The sequence below is a fragment of the Zalophus californianus genome, chromosome 3, assembly GCF_009762305.2.
Source record: "Zalophus californianus isolate mZalCal1 chromosome 3, mZalCal1.pri.v2, whole genome shotgun sequence".
NCBI lineage: Eukaryota > Metazoa > Chordata > Mammalia > Carnivora > Otariidae > Zalophus > Zalophus californianus.
In genome coordinates, this window is record NC_045597.1 from 93,200,277 (window position 1) to 93,222,453 (window position 22,177).

Here is a 22,177-nt window from a genome sequence, read left to right on the forward strand (position 1 = left end):
GATGCGGACAGGGGGCAGAATGTCTTGCTCATCCTTCTCCTCATATGGCAGAGAAATGGAGGTTCAGAGACATTTTGTGACTTGCCTGAGGTCTCACGGTGAGCCAGAGGCAGAATTGGGTCTCCAAGCACCTGTGTCGGGGCTTGTTGCTGCACCCCACTTCCTGAGTGGGCCTCCTCATTACCTCCCCAGGGTTTCTGTTGGCTCTGTTTCAGGGCTGGCTGCTTTGGACAAATCTGCACACAGAGCAAGGCACTCAGCCAGACACTTGGCAATACGACGAATAATCTAATGGCTCCTGTGGACAGGCCTGGGAATAGACACGGAGAGCAAGGTACACTGGGTGCAAGGGGAGAGGTGAGCACACAGCAGGGTCTCCGAGCCCAGGCTGGGCAGAAAGAATGGGGGAGGGTAGTCTGGGAATGCTTCCTGCAGGAGGAGTGGCCTTGGCTGGATTAAAGAGCAGAGGGGAGCAGGGAGAGGAGCCAGAGGGAACAGCAGAGCCGAGGCGGGAGGTGGAAAGAGCACCGCGTGGGAGATTACAGGTATGAGCAAGTCGATGCTGTGAAGGTGAAGTACAAGGGCAGAGGGAGTGAGCAACCATGAACAAGGAAGCTGGGGAGACAGGACAGCTTCTTCCCCCCAGAAGAGGAGCCTCCTGTCTGCTAGGGTCTGGACTTTGTCTTGGAGACAATGCAGACTGCTTCAACGTGGCAAGGTTTGCATCTAGAATGATATTTCCTCCTGGGGAAAAGCAGACTGGGAAGAGGGAAAGGCTGAGGCAGGAGGCCAGCAAGGAGGCTGCTGGAGTAACACTTCCCCCACCCCCACCAGAGGTGAGGGCTGCAGTGGGGACAGGGAAGGGACAGGATGTGGTGACTGGGGCTGGGGGGGTGGGGGTCATGGATGACTCCCAGATGGAGACACAGGTGGAGAAAGTGGTTGGGAGGCGACCATGATCATGGTTTTGTGGCCCAGGCCAGGAGACTTCCCGTGGACACCAGCATGGGGGGTGGGGGTGGGGGGACAGAAGATGAGGAGAGACATCCAGTCTGCCTATGGGTGGGAGTTAAAAGCCTGAGCTGGCCCACTGTGGTCTGGAAGAGAGGGTGGTGGTCATCAGAGGAGGCTCGGGATGGGGTGGGGATGGGCTTCAGCTGGGCCTTAACAGTGGGGAATTGTCACTGGGAGAGACTGGGGCCTTTGAGGGTGTCTCCCCTGCCAGCCCAGCCCAAGCACAGCTGAGTGAACATTTGCTGAAACAAGGAGGGAGAGGGAGGGACAGGGACAGAGGGAGAGAGGCAGGCTAACTCACCTTCTTGATGTCGCCAACCAGGCCTTGTCTTGCCTCCCTTTTGACAAGAGAAGGTTGGGGCACCTCTGCCGGGCACAAGCGATTCTCCCACTTCTGCTACTCCTCTGCACAGACTGCTAGAAACCTAGCCCCAATCTCACATTTCAACCATGGCATCAGCAGCAAAAGTCTAAAGTGTTGCCTCGCAATCAACAATGCATCAGCCAGCTTCAGCCAAGAGACAGGACAGGCTGGTGTCTTGGGACAGAGTCTCATTACAGTGGGGCATTCATTTGGGGATCTGAGGGGACAAGCTCGGGCCGCTCCCAGTGCAGGGCCTGCTCACGCACAGAAGCATCGTGACGGGTGCAGTCGAACAGCCCAGGGCTTGGAGGCTTCTGATCTGTTCTACCACTCACCCAAAGAGGGACCTTGGGCAAGTCACTCAGTTTTCTCATCTGTCCAGTGGGCTTAGAAGTCCCTGGGTCAACTCTCTTACAGGGCTGTGAAGCAAATCACACGAGCTCATAGATGAAAAACAAATTCGACAATTAAAACAGGTTTTGGCTTCCGGCTTTCCTCAATTCCTTTGGCGGAGTTGGCCCTGAAATCTTGGAAGGTGGCGACATTCATTGCCTGTCGAGGGGGCTGTTCTACTTCCTTCCTGGGCTCCTCTTAAAAATCAAATGACACTGTAGCCAGGCATTGGTAAGACCAGCCCTGTTTCAGCCTTGAGCCAGAAGCAGACAACAAGATGGGGAAAACTGGCTCTAAAAGCATATAAACTCCTCCACACACCACCTCCCACTCAAGGGTCATTTGACTTTCCATCAATAGTGGCTAACGATGTGGGGAGATACAGCCCTGGGGGGAACCCATTCCTGCCTCTTCCCATGCAGCCGTGCCTCATGGCAGGGGTGAAGGCCTCGGGAGTCTCAGGGAAGCTGCTGGCCTATAAAACACCTAGATGATTCCTTGGCAGGAAATGGATGCCATCCCAGAGGGTGGAGATTTTCCCCTCACTGACTATCCAGAAAAGCTCTTGTCTTCACAGGGAGCATGGGAGAGGTCCACAGCTGTGGGGGCTGAGCCCTTCTAGAGAGGCAGAGGCTCTAGCTCCTGAGCCGGAGTCAACCCCCCCAGACAATTTTTATTCCCTCCTGGGGGTGCTCCTTTGACAAATGATTATGGAGCCCAAACAGGAGAAGGGAGCCCTGTGCTCTACGTCAGATATCGTCAGCCCGGGAGGATGAGGTGTCCAGTCTGTCTGACACCAGATCCGCAAGTGCCTTGGGCCATCTTTTTTTAGCCCTCGCCCCCGCCAGGGTCCCCACTCAGCAGGATTCAGTAGCCCCATGTTGTCACAGGTGTGTGTTGCTGTGTAAGCCAAGGGCCTAGCCAGACAAGAGCTGGATTTCCAGTGTTTCTTGAACCCAGTGTTATTGGGGTCTGTAGGCCCTGGGACACTGTGATTTTGAAGGCCCCACATTGTGCTTTCTGCCCTAGAGGTCAGTCGCTTCCCCAACAGCCCTGCTCCTCACTGGTAGGACAGATTTGCTGGTGGTCATGCCCCTTCCATCCGGGGTTCAAGGGTAAATCCTAACTATTCTAAGCCAAAGGTGGTTGCTTCCATGCTCCTTGTCAGTGATTGGTTTAGAGGCAGGTATGTGGCACAATTCTGGCCAATAGGATGTGAGGGGAAATGAGCTGGGGGAGGAGCTAGTGGGAAAGGTTTCCCACTGACTAAAATCAACAAATAAGAAGAGATGGCTTCTGTCTCTCTCAGTGGTGTTGTGTCTGTGTGTGATGCCTGCAACATTGGCAGGCATCTTAAGGCCATGAGAGGAGCTAGTCTGAAGACAGAGTTAACATACTGAGGAAAAACAATTTTGAAACACAGAAGGAATCTGCGCCCGTGATGATGTCACAGAATCAGGAAATTAGTCAACCTTCATGCTGTTCTTAAGTTCTGTTAAGTGAAATTTTCTTCACTGCCATTTTGGGTCAAGTTTTCTGCTCTTTGCGGCTGAAGCATCATCCTCACTGATTGAGTTCCTGTCTCTGTGTGCCTGTAGCCCCTTTGACTTCTTTGCAATCCACAGAGATTGAGGTCAGGTGGCCTCCTATTCCATGAACAAGCTAAGCTAAAGCTGCCCCAAAGCTGTGTGGTTTGGTGATTTGGGTACTGGTAACACTGAACTCCGGCAGTCCTCAAGGCCTTCTCCAGAAGGAGGGTGGGCCCAGGATCCTCCCCCACCCCTGGCCACCCAGGGGATGAAGGCTGGAGGTCCTCATACTAATGCCCCGCCCGTGTGGGGGTCATCTGTCCACAGCCGGCTCCAATCATGACCGTTCCCATCCAAGGTCTTCCTTCCCTCTCAGGGGGCCTTGAACCTGGTACTCCCCCTCCTGAGAGGCCAGGGCTCCCCGACCTCTGTTGCCACAGGGGAGTCTGCCTCTCTCTCTGCCATTCATCCCAAGGTTGGTTTCACCCAAGGTCTCTGCCAGCCAGAGAAGGGCGGGGCTTCCAGGAGCATCAGGGTTGTGGCCTTAGGAAGAGGCTCTACAGGTAAGGGGTCTGTAGAGGGTGCTCCGGTGGCTCTAGCCCAAGAGGTTCCACCAGAATTAAGACAGACTTGGAGGGGTGGGGACTGGAGCACAAAGGGCAGCTTGGAAGCAAGGGAGAAGGCTGTTTGTCAGGGCCGAGTTTCTGGGGTGGGGACGGCCTAGCAACCGGGGGCGGGGGGGACCCTGCACCAGGAGCTTCTCACGGGTGGGAACCCCATTCCATTCACCCAGGCTACCCTGCGCCTGGCATGTTCAGTGTGTGCTTGGGGAACCTGTGTCCAGTAGGTGCATGCATGCATGCCCTCATTCAACAGAGACCTGATGCCACCTTGCGCTGAGCAAAGAGATAGCTGCTTGGTAGGACAGATAAGGTCCCTGCCCTCTGGGTCCTTACAGGCGAGTGGGGGGTGGGGGATGGACATAAACCAGGAGCTAAATAACGGATTAAGCAAGCCGCTCACTGGCTAATGCTTTATGTTCATTATGTGTGCCACAGAATAACACAGCCTGTATCTAGCATGGGGAGGGAGGGGGACTTCTGAGGTGGAGCTGACGCTGACGAGTGAAGAGGGGAGCCGGTCTCCTCAGCCCCACACACCATGGTCGGGTGTCTGGAGGAGGGTTTAATGGTTCTGAGTTAGATGTTAGGATGGGGCACCTATATCCTCTTCTGCCCAAATAATGAGTCCTAGAGACCTAAGCCGAAGTGTGTCTGCGTTCGGGGACGAACGGATGCCACCATGGGAGAGGAGTCCTGAGAGGGCCGAGAGCCAGGAGACAGCCAACATTTCGAGGTGTCTGCTTATATAATTACTGCAGTTGTGATCTGACAGCCGGGGCTGGGGCCCCTCCTGCCTCCACCCTCCTTCCTTCCCCCACCCACCCTCCCACCCTTGTGTGGCTGGCCAGAGCTTGGATGGTTTGGCCCTGGGGGCCCTGTCACCACCTCACGCCTGAGTGCCCCCCTGCACGCAGCCCTCCTGGCGGGGGAAGATGGTGGACACCAGCCCAGGGCCCACACCCCGCCCCTCCATGGGAAGCACGACAAGACGGAGGAGGCCTGGCCCTGGGCCTTTCCGGTCCCCGTGCTCCCTCCCCACACACTCAGCACCTGCCAGGCTCATGCGTGCCTGCCCAGCTCCACAGGGTCCTGAGCTCCCAGCCCGGGGTTCTCCAGGAGGGGCCTGACCGGTCTACCTCTACTGCTGCTTCTGCCCTTCCTTCCCTGGCCCCACGACTGCTAAAAATGAGTTATACAAGGCTTAATAAAGAAGTGAAAGGGGCATAGAGGAGAGGGCAGAGGCCTGGCTGGAGTCTCAGCACGCAGGCCTGGAGAACGGGATGCCTTCCCTGGCCCTGCGAGCTCGCACCGGGGCAGGGCCGCCATGCCTCCCGGCAGAGTGGGAGACAGGCTGGGCTTGGGGCAGCCGGCTCTTCAGCCGGCCTCCCTCAGCCTGGCACTGGCTGTTGTCAGGAGACACGGTGCAGACAGGGCAGCAGGCAGATCCCAGGGTGGGTGGCTAGCTGTACAGTCTCTCTCTACCACGGGCCTCAGTTTGTCACTTGTAAAGTGACGGTAACAACAGCTCTCTCGTGGGGCAGCTAGAGGACAGACCTAAGGTTAGACTCACATGGTACGCCTGCTGTGGGGTCGGCCACTCAACAGCATGCCTGGCCCGCCTTCCTCTGCCGTCCTTTAATGTATGACCCCGGTCTGCCCCATCTTGGATTCCAAAGGGGAACTATGGCTGCAAAATGCATGAAAGCATACACATGGGGCGGGGTGGGGGGGGGGTCAGACAACAAGGCTGTCCTGTGGCAGGGAGAGCGTGATCTGGTAGGGACCCACTCAGAGACTCACCAGCTCAGCCAGGGACCCAAGTGCTCCCCATCCCACAGCCCCCAGATCCTGGGAGCGGCTCTCACCAAGGCAAGGATCCCAGCTCATCAGGCAGTACAGCCCCTAACCTCCAGACCACCTGACTTCCTGCGCTCCAACACCAGCAAGGCTAACTGGGCCCAGAGCACCGTGGCGGTGGGGGGGTGTCCCCGTCCTCCTGAGGGCCCACCTGCCCACTCATCTGTGAGCCTGGAACCATGGGCCTCCTACCCTGGAGAAGCCAGTGAGATGAGACCAGAGTTGGGGGTAGGAGCTGGGGGTGTCCTGGTGGTGTCTGTGGGTCAGTGTGTTTGTGTCTGCGGCGTGTATATATGCAGGTGGGATTTATGGTATGTGTCTGTGTGGTGTGTGTGTGTCTGCGTGTGGATGGATGGTGTGTTTATTTCTGTGGTTTGTGTGTCTATGTCTGTGATGTGTGTGTGTGTGTGTGTGTATCCATGGTCTGAGTAGTGTAAGTGTGTGCCATGTGTCTGGGGTGTGCATGTGTTTTATCTGTGCTGTGTGTACACGTGCACATCAGTGGGGAGGGCGGGACCCTCCCCGACCATGGAAGTTGTGTGCCCTCGGTCAAGTGTGAGGTCATTGGGATCCTGGAGGGTCACTTCTTGTTTCCCCATTTTTCTGAGCCCTCCTGCTTTCTTCCCTGGGCCAGCCCCTCTTCCTCCCTGCTGAGGGTTCCCTCTGAGGTCTCTCTGTGCCCACTGTCTGCTGCCTCTCAGTGATTGGTGTCAGGCTGCCGGACTGGGCTGCTCAGTTTGGTCCTGGGCTCCCTTCTCGTCCGGGGCCAGCTCTGCAAGCCCTTTGGGACCACAGAAGACATTGGTGACATGCCCATCTGACTGACTCATTGTCGTAATCTCCCAAGTCAAGGGAACAGCGTGGAGCCTGTGTCCACCCTCTGGTGGCTCAGTGTCCCCCAGTCCAAGCAATGGCATGCTTACTGTCCCTCTGCAGGGCTCACATGGATGGCCAGTGACCAGCATCCAATCTTATTGCCTTCTCTAGAGGCTGGGAAGGGAGGAACCGAGTCCACATTGGCACATGTTGGGTGTGAGGTTCCAGTGGGGTACCTGGAGGACAGATCAGGGGTCCCTGAAGACACAGGTCTGGGGACCAGGACAGGGTTTGGGCTGGAGTTAACATGGGTCACTCCCAGATGCTCACGGAAGGCCTAGCATGTGCCGGGCACAGAGCAAGGTACACACTGCACACTGATGAAGACCACAGGAATGAGAATGCGGGGTAAGGAGTGAGGTGAAGCATGGGCCCGGTCACCCCCGCCCCCGCCACAGCAAAGGGGGACACACACCCATACCCACCCATCCACCCACCTCCTCCCCATGTGCCAAGGCCATCATCAAAGACTTCCAATCACACACAAAATAAAAGCTGTCTCTTCCCAGGGACTCCCCAGGGAACCCAGAATCTAGCCCATGACTCATCTCCCAGCCCCCATGTGGAGCCACATGGCCAGCTCGCTGTTCCTTGACCTGGCAAAGCACACTCCTCCCACCCCCACACCCTCACCCCCATAGGGCTTTGCACTTGCTAGTTCCTCCATCCAGAACAGCCTGCAACAGGCAGCCAAGGGCTTGTTCCTTCACTTCATTAGCATCTCTGGCTTTGGCTGTCTTCTGAGAGAAGATTCTTCTGACCACATTCCTTAAAATATCATCCCTGTGCTAACCTCCAGCCCCTTATCCCACTTCCCCCCATATGACCTGAATTCGCGTTACCTAACTGTGCATTTTTCCTTTGCAGTCTGTCTCTCCCACCAGACGTCATTTCTCTGAGAGCAGGCTTGTGGTCTTCTCTGCTGTATCCTCAGTGTTTGGCACATAGTAAAGGCTCCAAACATGTTTGTGCAGTGAACGAAGGAAGGAAGGAAGGAAGGAAGGAAGGAAGGAAGGAAGGAAGGAAGGAAAGAAGGAAGGAAGGAATGGGGAGGCAGGAGCAGTTGGAGCATCCGTGGGCACCAAGGTGCGACCACAAGAAAGGGAGTGTCACACTGTGAAATCCATTTCAGAGGCATCAGGGCTATGAAAGGGAAAAACAAAGCTATAAAACCACTGGATGAAAAGAGAGAAGAATATTTTCATGATCTGGGAGGAGCGACAAGCTTCTCAAGTGAGGTACAAAATCCAGAAGCTATAAAAGAAAAGCCTGATGGATTTGACCACATAAAAAGAAAGAGGTTAGGCATGTCAAAATACACGATAAACAAAGTTAAGAGATATTTGACTGGGATAAAATATTTAAAGCATGTACAACAGATTACTATCATAAGATATAATGAGATTCCATGCGCCAAGATAGTAAGACACAGTAGAAAGTAGTAAGCCCAGTAGGAAAAAACAATGGGCAGAGGAGAGGACTGGGGAATTTACAAGAGAAGAAATGTACATGGCCAGTGAACAGCTGAATAAATGCTTAGCCCTGCCCCAGAACCCATGTGTTTATCTGTGCTGTGTGCACACGTGCACATCAGTGGGGAGGGCGGGACCCTCCCCTACCATGGAAGTTGTGTGCCCTCGGTCAAGTGTGAGGTCATTGGGATCCTGGGGGGTCACTTCTTGTTTCCCCATTTTTCTGAGCCCTCCTGCTTTCTTCCCTGGGCCAGCCCCTCTTCCTCCCTGCTGAGGGTTCCCTCTGAGGGAACACTGTTCAGTGTGCATCGGGGGCACACTGAAGGTGGGACGATGCCCCACTGGCAAGCGTGTGTGGCTTCCAATGCCTCATACGTGGGACGGGTGTGGTTCCTGGAGGCGGTGGGAGGGCGGCTGCGCAGACATTCAAAATGCATGCTCCTTGTGACCCAGAAATCCCACTTTTAGGAACCTATCCTTGCAAAATGCCAAAGCTGTTGGATGCTTCGTGGTCTGTCCTAGCACAGGAAGAAAGCAGAGCCACTGCATTGGCCTGGGGCATGGAGGTGGTGGCTTGCAGGAAACTATGCAGCCAAGAGTAAGACTGTTCTGGCATTGAGAAGTGTTCTCAATTTATTAAGTGAAAATAAAAGCAAGATGCAGAACCACAAGAGTGGTGGGGTCCCCTTTGTGTGTGTTTTTAAATCCTATTTATTTATTTATTTGACAGAGAGAGAGAGAGACAGTGAGAGAGGGAACACAAGCAGGGGGAGTAGGAGAGGGAGAAGCAGGCCTCCCGTTGAGCAGGGAGCCCGATGAGGGGCTCGATGCCAGGACCCTGAGATCATGACCTGAACCGCAATCAAGAGTTGGACGCTTAACCGACTGAGCCACCCAGGCGCCCCCGTACTATTGTAATTTTTAAATAAGGAACAAGTAACATCATTAAAGAGGGGTGCAGCCTGGGTCCCGGGTGTTGTTGGGTTGAGATGAGGAGGCCTGAGGACTGTGGCCGGCTGGAGGCAGCCTCACTTGCCACCGGAGCCCAGGAATAGAAGCCACAGAGTGCCACGGGGGCTGGTCCTCCTGCAGGCCTCCCCCAGAACACTGTGTGGTTCCCATCTCCCCACTTTTCTGTTGTGTGGAGAGATCCAGGGTCTCTCAGGGTGGGAGGCACAGAGCCGGCCGACCCCACCTGGGAAGGGGGTCCCCTTCCTCCCTGGCCCAATCAGGGGCTGGGGTGTCCAGTGACACAACGTTGCAGAACTTTAGCTTCAACTCAGCATTCTAGGGTGAGATGAGCAGTTCCTGCACAGGCTCCTCCCTTCCCCAGTAACTTTGGGCTCCCCTTCCTGGGAGGCCAGGACCCCCTTCTTCTCATAGAAGCCTCCCCCGCACCCGGCCCACCCGCAGGGGTTCTGGACACGTTGATATAGAGATGGACACGAGAGTTGGGGCAGATGTCCAGCCGACAGGTGGAGGTGTACGTCTGCAGTTCGGGGGAGAAGCCCACTGCATCAGGCAGGCGTTTGAAGGGAACCTAGAGCCATGAGCTGGTGGCGGCTCAGGAGTGGCTGTAGAGATGAGCGTGGGCCCCAGGCTGCAGCTCTCAGCTTCCACACCTAAGAGGCTACAAGAACAGTAATAGCGATCATCACAGGCGCTGCTGAACTGAGCCCACAGCAGCGGGCCTCGGGGAGGTAAAGGGGCTGGCCCAGAGTGTCCGGACAGCGCCTAGATCTGCCTGGCTCCCCAAGGGCCACCATACTCAGTGTTTCTATGTCAGACCTAACAGCTCATCCTTGTTTTACTGACTTCCTCCACAACAACAATGGGGTGATTTAAGATAGCTAAGCTGTTTTGTCTTGATTTCTGCCTCTGACCTTGGGCCTTTGAGCTCACCGAGCTGGTGGGCTGGAGGTGGGAAAGGTTGGAAGGAACTGGGAACAATGGCAGGGAGCCAGAAGCCGAGGGGGCCCAGCGGGGGGCCACGGCCCATGCGGTGCTGCATGCCCGCCCTGCTGACTGGGACATGGAGCCCGGGATGGCCATGCCTGCTCACCCAGCCGAGGAGGAGGCTCTGGTCCAGGAAGGAGGCACGTGCCCTTGAGCTAGCAGGAACGTCAATGGCAACCGCCCAGGGAAGGTTCTCTTCCTCCGGGTCTATTCCCTCCGTTTACCCTCAGAGCCCCACAGGGTGGGCACCATGGCTCTCCTGTTAGTGGCAGAGGGATCAAGGACACAGACTGCCAGAAAGGGGAGAGCCTGGAGTTGGGGCAGTTCTGTCTGATGTCATGTCTCCACCTTATGCCCACCAGCCAGTTAGCAGCTTCCCATATTTGGCTGAGTGTTCACACTCAAAACATTTTTTCTACATGTTTTCTACTCAGGTATCACCCTGTGAGTTGGGTATGATTGGATCCATTTCACAGACAAGGACATAGAGACCAAGGAGGATCAATTAAGGTCACCCAGCCAGTAGGCTCCAGATCTTGTACTCGGACCCCAGTCGCCCCTCAGACTGCTGTCTCTCTTGGCACAGCCCCAACTCCCCCTGGGGAGGAGCATGAGAACCAAGCACGGACAGGCGGGTCTCCCCTTAAGATGGCACCAACCCTCTTTCCTCGGTTTACCATATTTGATGCACTCTTGGATGATTGTTTTTTTCTTTTCTTTTCTTTCTTTTTTTTTTTTTTTACATTTTGGCATCTTTGCAATCTGGTGCATCTTACAATCTTTGTCAGGCCAGGTGGCTGTTGTCTTTTCCAAGCATGCTCATCAAAACTTACAGGATGGGTGTCAGTGACTTGGGAGAAAATCCTGGAGCCAGTGGTGGAAAATTCTTAGGAAGAGGCACTAAACTGCGTGCTTTTGTGCTTCCGATGGTGCAGAGGACAAGACCAGATAGAGAACGCCCACTTCAACAGCTCTTGAGTCATAAGAGATTCTGAAGAGTTGGATCCCAAACACCATGCTGTTCCAGGGCTCTGTGATCAAGAGTGTCCCCATTTATAGCTCAGGGAGCGCTGTGCGCACACACAGCTCCCCCGGTCCTTCTGTGTGATGGTGGACCTGGGAGACACACAAAAAGCCACATGGCTAATGTGCAAACATACCCTCACAGGTGTTTCTGTTTCATCCCCAAGGAGGTGGGGAAAGATGCCCTCTCACCCACCTGGGTGCCCACTGGTACAAAGTAGGGGAGTTGGATGGTGGATCTAACGGTCTGCAGGGCTGCTGATTGGCACCACCTGACTCTGAGCCAAAGCAGAGAGGAGATTGAAGACTGGGATCCCGGATGCGGCACCTCTGCTGAGCTGGTACCCATAGCCCTCCATGGGTGTGGCTCACTGCTCTATTCCTAGGGCTCACCCAGATACCCACACTCAGCAGTCATCCAATCGGTGTTTGCCGACTGATTAAAGATTGCCCCTGCTTTGGGGTCTCCACGACACAGGCTCGAGTCATGCATCAGCCACTTCTCTGAACCTCAGAAAGGGTCTCAGTTTTCGAATCTGTAAAATGGGGATCAGATATCTTCATAATAGAGTTATTGGGAACATGAATGAGATGTACATAGAGCCAGCCATCAACTGACGGGAATGGCTGGAAATACTTCTGAGGAGTAATATTGGTTATCATAATTTTTTGTGCACTGGCCTCTGGTAGAGCCCGAATCCTGACTCTCGATCACAACAGGATTGGGAGAAAAGCATGAATGGCTCATGTAGACCCAGCCTCAGTGCAAGGACAATTGCCACAGTGGTCCTGCAGCTGGGCAGGACCTTAGAAAGGGGAGAGCCTGGAGTTGGGGCAGTTCTGTCTGATGTCATGTCTCCACCTTATGCCCACCAGCCAGTTAGCAGCTTCCCATATTTGGCTGAGTGTTCACGCTTCTCCCTCGCTCTGGGCATAATGGAATCTGCATGGTTCTTGTCCTCGTGCCAGGGAGGTCCTCAGCAGGTATGTCTGTGACACTCGACAGGGGCTCCTCCAGGGCAGGGCCTTAGCTTGTTCACCTCTTGTCTTGAGTACCTCTTGATGCTCAGCAGGTGCTCGTCACATTTCTTAATGGATAAAGGAATCCATTTCCATGAGAACAGAACCCCCTTGAACATGTGTGTGCACACACAAGCACACACAGGCATATGCAAGCACATGGGCTCACTCACCTGGAGTCCATTTGCAGGTCTGAGGCTGCTAATGTCATCAGTCTTCCCACAGCCAGCCATAAACTCCTGTTTGAATGCAGGGAACTGTGGGCTACTTCTCTTTGCATTTGCCCTGACAACCAGCACAGAAGATGCTCGGGAAATCAGTAAATGGATGAAAGAATGAGCGTGACTGGGGGTAACTGATATGAACAAAGTCCACACAAGACAATGGCAGTGAAGCACAAGTGCTAGTTAGAGCCCAGGCTGGGTAATGCTGTAAAATTGCAGGCTTGCTGTAAAGATGCCGAAATTATAAGATCCAAGTCTATTGCTCCTTGCGTGATGGGCTGATTATAAGCATGAAGCACTCTTTTGTTTTGTTTTGTTTTTGAAAGATTTTACTTATTCATCTGACAGAGAGAGAGAAAGCACAAGCTTGGGGTGGGGGTAGGGCAGAGGGAAAGGAAAAGCAGGCTCCCACTGAGCAGGGATCCCGATGTGAGACTCGATCCCAGGACCCTGGGATCATGACCTGAGCTGACAGTAGACGCTTAAGCAACTGAGCCACCCAGGCGCACTGCATGAAGCACTGTTATGGCAGCTCCGTGGTGTCAGGGGACCCAGACTCTGTTAATCCTGAGAAACAGCTTTCATCTTGAGGTCTAAGGTAGCTGCACCAGCTCCTGCCATCACACCCACATTCCTGCAGGCAGAATGTAGGAAGAGGAAGTGCAAGGAACTCCTTTTGCCTTTAAGGGCCTGGCCCAGAAGTTTCTCCCATCACATCTGAGTGCCTAGAACTTAGTCCTAGGGCCACATCTTGCTGCAAAAGAAGCTGGGGAAAGTGGTCTTTAGCCTGGAGGTCATTGTTGAACTTAAACTTGGAGGGTCATTTACTAGAACAAGAAGGGGAGATGGATGTTGGAGCAACTTGTTTGCTATGCCCCCCCCCCCCTTGTTTTGAAAAGACGCAATGGCCTGTTCGTCGGTCATGTGTGGTGGGGCGGGGGGTCAGAGTGTGAATCTGAGTGAGGAAAATAGTAGGAGAGGCAGAGATGGATGCTACTGAGGGGTTCAGGGGTGTGTGGGGTGTCTCAGGGGTAGAATGGGCAGCCCAAGGGACCCTGAGAGGCACAGAGAAGTGGACAAAGAGGCAGTGACCCCTGCCTGCAGTCTGCCCTGTGTGGCCGGGTTCTAGGCCACATACGCACACACAGGACATGGCGGGGGGTGGGGGCAGCGGGCTCACAGCCCCCGGGGACAGCAGGTGTGCTCCAGGTAACTCCCACCACGGGAGCTGCACGGTTGTTGCCAGCAAGTCTGAATAAGCTACGGGCATTTACAAAATGACAAGTTTTCCAGCTTCCCTTGAAACATCAGTGGCTCGGGCAAAGCTGGTCTGACTCTGAGGGAACACTCGGCAGGCCCAGGGCAGTGGCCACGGGTCCTGGCTCACTAGCTCCCCACCACTCCTTCCCTCATTTCCTACCCCTGCCTGTCCGTGTAGAAACAGAAGTGGGTGACCTTCTCCGTACCACCGAGAGGCCCCACTGTGTCGCTGCAGGCCGAGCAGCCCATGTCCATCCCTGGCGGAGAAACGTTCAGTTCATTGTGACCGGTGACCGTGGTTCATTCCCACATACTCTGTGCCAGGCCTTGTGCCCAGGCGGAGGGTCAGCAGCTAGGGCAGAGAACCCTTAAACAGAGAGAAACACACTTCTCTCTCATGGAAAAAGTCCAGAGGCAGGCAGGCCCATGACCGGCACGGTGGCTCTTCAATGTCATGGAGGACCTGAGCTCCACCATCCTCTGGATGAGCCCAGGTCTTTGGGGTTCCAAGGGCCCTGGAGCTCCAGGAATGCTCTCCACCTGCCAAGCAAGTGGCATGAAGACAAAGAAGTGGGTCAAGTCTCTTACCCACTTTACCCAAAGAAGTGGGTGAAGTCCAGTCTTTTAAGGAAATTTCCAGAAACTCCACACAGCACTTATACTGGGTGGGCCCTGTGTCCTGCAGAATGCCAGGCTGGGGTTACCAAGAAAGGCGGGAGAATGGGTCTGGGGTGGGCTACCCCAAAGCCTCTGCCACGGGATGTTATGTACTTACCTCATCTATGCCTCATGTGGCGCGAATATCGTCTCCTCTGTTCAGAGGGGAAACCGAAGCCCACAGGGGTTCCACAGATGTGTGCCAAGCCTCAGCCTGCCAGTAGCCAAGTATCCATTTCACACTTGGAGCCCACACGTGACCCTGCTCCCCGCCTCTGTGCTTGGCTCTCCCCAGCTGTCTTCATATGCCGCTGATCTCAAAGAAGGCCAGACGCCCAGTTACTGCCCATCTTTGAGTTTCTTGCCACCGGATGGACCTGGCATTTTTTTCTTCTTATTCAGGGGTGGGGGCAGGGTGTGACTCGGTCCCCGTACTGTGGCAGAGTGCACCTGTGGGACGCTGCGGTCGACCCTGGAAGCCCAGGCCTGTGGGGACAGTGTCTCTGGAGAGAAGGAGGAGAGGGGGGCAAGGAAGGGGTCCCTCAGGGGTGGCAGAGCTGCTCCCCAGGCAGAAGACCCCCCCAAACAAAAACAGTTTGATTTCATCCGGCAACTGGTTACTTATTAGCTCCATTGTTTTCAACATCACCCTTGGCCAGGACTCAAAAGTGGCTTTATTTTGCAAGCTGCTTTGTGTGTGGAGACACATCCGGGCTTGATAATGCTGCAGACCGGGATGTTTTGGTTCTTCCTTCTTTAAAGGGAAGATCTTACTGCTGCCCGCCCGGCCTCACCCTCCAGATTGGAAACTATGTGACCCTCGCGATGGGGTTTCAGTTGGACACCTCGGGCCAGATTTCTGAGCTGAAAGGAACGCAGGGTTGCACGGGGGCCAAACACACACTCTAGACAGCTGGGTATGATGTTTTGTCCTGTCCCTTCAAAACAAAGCTTAAATGGAGCAAAGAATTACTTTCAAATCAAATATTTGTTGGCACATGAATGTGTCCTGTTGGTTAGAAAACATGTTTTTTTGTTTGTTTGTTTTGTTTTAAAATTAGATTTCCCTGGAAAGAACAATGACAAAGTCAAAAGGGGACGAGTGTTTGGTGGGGCAGAAAAGAACACTCCTTTGCCCAAAAAGCCTTGAGGTTTGGGGAGCGCCAGGCTGCTCGTGGCGCCTGGCTTCCTGGCTTGAGTCAGAGGACTGGGCTCACGGTTTGTCGAGGGCTGTGAGGTTGCCACCTGGGTCCCCACTGAGGCCCCGGGGCAAAGCGTCTGGACAGATGTCTACAACTCTGGTCAGCCTGGGCTCCTGCCTGGCTGCTGCATGCCGAGGGTGCCCCGAGGGCCCGGCATTGCTGGGACGACCCTGCCTGCCATGTGCCCCCCACATGCGCAGGGCCTGCGCCGCCCGGCTGAGGGCCGCCACCTCCGTGCACCCCTAGGCTCTGGCCACAGCTGGGCAGACCAGACAGACTTGGAACCTTGACCCAGGGCAGCTGTCAGTAGCCTGGCTCGAGAGCATGGCCCGGAGCCCAGTGTCTGTCCCGCCAAACAGATGCTCTCATTCGGGGTTTTTGGGATGAAAACACACAGAGAAGGATCCAGAGAGCCGAGAGAGGCACGCGGAGGGTGGGCGGTGCGCAGAGGCCACCAGGCAGCACAGACCATCGGAGGGACAGCGGTGATCCTGAGGCAGAGAGAGGAGGGTGCAGAGGGTAGGTGAGCAGGAAGAGCAGGAGCTAGGGGACAGCCGCTGAGGCCGGGGCCCAGGGACATCCAGGACCATGGCCAGGCCTCGGAGCCACTGCCAGGCGGCCAGAGACGCCACTCCATGGAGAGCAGCTCCTGCAGCTACTCCCTGGGATAGGCTGAACCCCCGGCCCTGAGATACTGCTTAGGCGTAACATTCATATGTGCGTCAGGGGACGGTTTTAGCACTTGGGGGCAGCAGGTGTATACACAAAGAACAGCTCATTTTTCTCAGAGTCATGCATGCACTTTCCCCACTCTTCCAGGAAGCCCTCCCTGACTACCTCTCCACCCACAGTCCTCAGTCCTTTCCCTCTTTGGGGCATTCACAGATCTTGTCCCCGAGGATTCCTAGCATCCTGTTAGAGCCCAGCTCTTCACCTCTGTGTTCTATCTCCCACCCCCACCACAAGCTCCCCAAAGGCAGGGACTGCTCTGGGCATCTGTAAATCCTTTCAACACTGAGCTTGAGGCCTGGAATGTGGCTCAGGCTCAGTATGTACTAGTAGGTGGCCTGGAGGCTTCGCCTGCACAGCCCATGATGGGGCCATATCTGCAGACAGCCCCACCTGTGCTCCCAGACAGGGAACACCGGCCCTAACGGCCTCCCAGGACAGAGATGAGGGCTCTCTAGGTCTTTGCCCTTGGCAGAACCAGGGGAGTGGCATTAGCCCCGGCCTTAGGACCGGAGACAGGTGACAGAGCCCAGCTGGTGAGTCTGCTGGTATTTTGGAGAGAGCCAGATACATAGGCCAGGGCTCAAGGCTGGACCAACTTGGAAAGGTGGGGAACTTTTCTCACTTCTCAGAGCTCAGTTGGTACTACCTGCCCCTTGGCCATTAGCTAGGACAGCTTGTACAAGAAAAGGCCCTGCGGCTGGCTTTCCACAGGGGAGCGGAAGGGGGAGACACCAGCTCAGGAGAGGAGAAGCTGCAAGCCCCCACCACAGCCCAGCCCCGGCACTCTCTGCATGCCCTACTTTGCTTCACTGTCTGGTGCGCCCGTCCACCTCCCTTGGAGATGGTGAGCTCCCTGAGGCAAGCAGGGCCAAGTCCTTTATCTCAGTGTCCCCAGCGGCCATCACCAGGCCTGGCATGGAGGACACGAGGTTTGCTGGGCAGAAGACAGATGCGACACCGAGGGAAGTAGGCTGATCTTCTGGGACCTGGAGGGGGCAGAATGGAGTTGGGAGGGGTGCTGGGCTGGGCTGGAGAAGGGATCCTACAGACACTGGTAGAGGGGCTTGGTCAGCACCCCAGGAGGGGCCGACTCCAGGGTAAGCAGGTGCCTCCGTGGATGCAGTTGCCCTCAAATCTGTCCTGCAAAAGAAAGAAGCCATCACTAGGCCTCAAGTAAGGAGGGGAGGGGAGCGGAGGGGAGGGTGGGCCCCAGGCACCACAAAGGAAGTCACTGGAACTAAGCAGCCAGAAAGAGGACCGATTGGAAAGGCATACTTCGTTAGTATTTTTAAAAGATTTATTTATTTATTTGAGAGAGAGAGAGAGAGAGAGAGTGCAAGAGTGAGCAAGAGCATGGAGGGAAGGGCAGAGGGAGAGGAGAGAGAATCCTCAAGCAGATTCCACGCTGAGTGGGGAGCCTGGCCCTGCGTTCAATCTCACACCCCTGAGATCATGACCTGAGCCGAAATCCAGAGTCAGACACTCAACCGACTGAGCCACCCAGGTGCCCCCAGGTTTTGCTATTTTTAATAGTCACATGTATGGGCCATAGTAGAGACTCAAAAACTTGTAGCTCCTAATTCCGAGTCCTGGAACCCAGGGTCGGTACCCGTCACTAACGGAAGATCTGGGGGGTACCAGCCTGAGTGTGTGTCCACGCTAGGGAGCAGATAAGGGGTTGTTGGGTTCTATGCGTGAGAGAGAGATGGGGAGAGTGAGCAGGATGCTCGGGGAGGGTCCTACGCTGCAGCAGGGCACAGGCTGAGACCCCAGGCTCCACAAGGTGGGAGGGGGCAGTACCAGAGCCAGGGAGTGATGGGGTTGGAGAGTGGGATCCTGCCACGGGGCTGTGGGCCGGCCACACTTTGGCTGCGGAGCCCTCACGCCAGCCTCCCACCGTCTGGTGAGGATCTTCTTCTTCTTCTTCTTCTTTTTTTTTTTTTTTTAAGATTTTATTTATTTATTTGACAGAGACAGAGAGGGAACAGAAGCAGGGGCAGAGGGAGAGGGAGAAGCAGGCTCCCCACAGAGCAAGGAGCCCGATGCGGGGCTCCATCCCAGGACCCTGGGACCATGACCTGAGCCGAAGGCAGACGCTTAACGACTGAGCCACCCAGGTGTCCCTGGTGAGGATCTTCTGTCAGCGGCAGCAGGGGGACCGGCCAGAGGGACAGCCGCCTGCGTGTGCCCCACACATTGCCCTCTACCCCATGCCCTGCCTACTCGCACAACCAAATTCTTGATTGCCCTGGCCAATCATACGTCCCAAGACTAAAAGTCTACCCTTGCAGGTGGTGTCAGTTAGGGTAGGCTGAACTGCTGGAGCACACAGACCCCCAAAGTTACAGCTTTGAGACACGTATCGCTCTCCCATCACACAGTCAAGGATGGAGGTGCTAGGTTGGCAGGAGCTTGGTTCTACAGGGTCCTTCAGGGATTCCAGCTGACTGCAGCTTGCTGATCCTCAAGTGGGTGCCTCAAAGGCCACCCTGGCCATCCACCCTGGTCAGTGGGAAGAAGGCAGAGCACGGAGCAGTGTGCGTGGGGAGTGTTCAGGGCCCAGGATGGGAACTGGTGCAATTCACTCCTGTTTGTGTTCCTTTGCCTAGAACTCGGGCACATGGCTGCATCCAAGTGCAAGGGGGGCTGGGAAAGGAGCCTGGTAGGCAGCCTTGTGCTAATGGCCCTGGTGCTACAGGTGAAGGGGAGGGCAGATGCGTACAGGGGAGGGGGACAGAGAGGAAGGCCTGCTCCCGTGTCCCTGCGGTGGGTGGAGTGAGGTCGGGGAAGCCCCGGGCCTCCACCAAATACACTGCCATGGGGAGAAGAGGCAGGGCTCCAGCCTCCTCGCCCGTGGCTGTGCAATCCTGGGCCAGTCCCATGCCCCTCTCCTGCCAGGTCAGCTTCCATTTGCTGCCTCACACCCTCTGGGAGACCAGAAATTTAGTTCTGGCCTTCCTGAAATGGGCACGGGTTCAATTTCATTTGGCCCAAGGATTCAGTCCACGATGAGCACCTGCATTGTCCGGAAGCCGGTGCCAGCCCCGTGGGGTGGTCACAGGGGGCGCTGTGGGGAAAGCGCAAAGAATCACAGTGGATTAGTGGCCAACTCTGAGCTCCGCGCTGGGTGGGGCTTGGGAAGTCTGGTGCAGAGAGAAGGTACCAGAAAGATGAGCCTAACAAACATAGGCAGCAAGGAGGACGCTGTGATTGCAGAGGCCCAGAGGGGCAGAGCAGGGGGCCAGGTGAGAGGTCACCTAGGGGGCCTGGGGGGGTGGGGGTGCTGTGGAGGGACACAGAGCCCATGCTCCTGTCAAAAGGGAAGAGCAGCTACTCAGCAACAGCTGCTTGGCACCCGGCGTGGCCCAGTCTTCTGATTTGTCTAGAGAAGCCAGAAATGCAGGGTGTGTGCCTGCGTCTGTGTATGTGCATGCGTGTGAGCGAGTGTGTGTGTGCCAGAGAAATAGAGACGGGGGGAGGGAGGGGTTGAGCTTTCAGACACCGACTGGAGGCTGAGAAAGCTTTGCTGCTGGCAAGATGGAGGCCTGGGGCCCCCCAGCACCCTCTGCAAGAGACACGCCCCCCTCCCCCCACCCCGCACCCCCCACCCCCACAGGGACTAAGTGATAGGATTCAGCCGGCTGTGACCCCGGTGGCTGGAAGCATCAGGAGCCCAGCATGTGACTGAGGGGCCTAGTCGCTATACTGAACGAGCCAGCTTCTCTGTTCCAGGTGCCTGTCACTGTTCCTGTTTAATTCTCGCTGGAGGCTGTGGAGACAGCTGTGGTGCCTCCCTTTCCACAGCTGCAAAGGCTGAGCTCAGAGAGGTGCAGTGGCTGTGCAGGGTCACACAGCTCACAAGCAGTCCTGCGACGCCATGCTGAGCCTTCGGGGTGATGGGGACCAGACCCTCTTCGGGGAGGGAAGCAGAGCTCAGAGCAGTGATTTGCCTCAAGTTACCCAGGAGTGAGGCAGCAAAGGACTCTCGGCTGTGGATGCTCGTTTCCTTTCCCTGGCTGCCCCTGCTTGCTCAGTCCCTGCACAACAAGCCTCATCGCCCCCACCCCCACACTCCCCCGGCAGGGCCTCCCCTCGACTTTACAGCGAGACTTTCATGAAGCACATAATCACCTGCTAACTTATCTTCTAGCTAAGCCTGAACTTTGGTCCCCCCAGGTTCTGCAGCCGGGCCCACCTGCCCCGCATTGCTGGCAGGCTGGGAAGGACTTATACCATGGGAATCTCCCTGAGCTCAGGGCTTCTGCAGATATGTAATGACACATGCAGCCGCAAGTTAGGCTGGAGCACATCTGCCCAGCGTGGCCTGGGGAAGATCTTTGTCTTGAGGCCTCAGTGGCCACAGGTAACCCTTCCCAATGGAGACCATGGTGCCCCAGGGGGGGGCCTCGGAGTCACTGCTCTGTGCCCCCCACAAAAGGCTAGACCTTGAAGTCCCTGCTGGGGTGGATGGACTGCTGTGTGCCTTTTCGCTCTTGTAAAGTGGGCATCAGGGCCCTGACCTGTGAAGAAGTCTCCCTGCAGTCCAGGCCTCCCTAATTTCTTTTTCCAGCCCCCTTCCCCCTCCCCGTCTCCATTCAAACCTGCTCTGGATCAGCTGCAGGGATCCCCTAAACTCACACCCACAGAGGTACAAACCACTGAAAATGGCTTACAGGCTGCCCTTCCCAGAGTCACTTGCATTGCAAAAAATGCTATGGTCACTTTACCCAAAAGGGTGATGTCTCAGGCATCAGCACTGGGAATTTTGAAGATCGCCTGAGATATTTTCAAATCCTACCCCAGATTTTTGTAGTGTCTGTCCCGACAGGCCCCTTTGGCAAATTATTATTTATCCTTTCATACATCACCAGTTTTCGAAGACTTTGAATTCACTTGAAAAACAACCTACCCTAAAAACAACTTTGGATAAAGCTTAACTGTCTTGCTTTCATTATTTAAGGGGGTTGGCATGTCCTAGCCATCATTCACAAGGCTTCTGATTGGCAGAACTCTGAGTAAAAGGGACACCCCATACTTGGTTGAGGCGCAGTTAGCTACGGTAGGAGCCTCCTTGAGTCTGATGGCTGTGTCAGGAGCAGGGGAATCAAGCAGCCCCGTTTCTGAGCCAACGAGCCCTGCCACTGTCTGTGGATACGCAAGCCCACCTGCGGAGGACCTGGACCATGTTGTTTCAAGAGAATAGTGTTGATTAGTTCCCAGGTCAGACCATAAAAGCTCTTTGAATCCCAAAGCATTGGTTCTACAATACTTTGCTCATTCATTTCTCACTCACTCATTTCCTCACTTACTAAGTGCCTACCATATATAGTGGTGTACTAATTAGGTTTGTGGGACCGTTAGTATGACATAGACCCAGGATGACAGTGGCTCAAACAAGACAGAAGATTAGCTCTCTGTCATGGTTAATTGTATGTGTCAACTTGATGGGGCTAAGGGATGCCCACAGGGCTGGAAAAACATGAGTTCTGGGTGTGTCTGTGAGGGTGTTTCCAGAAGAGATTAGTATTTGATTCAGTAGACTGAGTGAAGAAGATTGCCCTCACCAAAGCGAGCAGGCGTCACCCAATTCACTGAGGGCCAGGAAAGAACAAAAAGGTGGAGGAAGGGCAAATTTGCCCCTGTGTGACACCCATTTTCTCCTGTTCTTGGACATGAATGTTCCTGGTTCTCAAGACTTCAGACTCGGATTGGGACTTACACCATCGGCTCCCCTGGTTCTCTGGACTTGGACTGGAACTACACTACCAGCTACCTTGGATCTCCAGCTTGTGGGTGGCAGATGGTGGTACTGCTTGGCTCCCATAATCATGTGAGCCAATTCCTAGAATCAATTTCCTCATATATGTATGTCCGTTTGGTTCTGTCTCTCTGGAGGCCCCTGACAAATACATTCTCCCTTACCAAAGCTCCACCTGGTATGGTGCTCAGCCCCCTCCACCTGATGCTGGGCATTT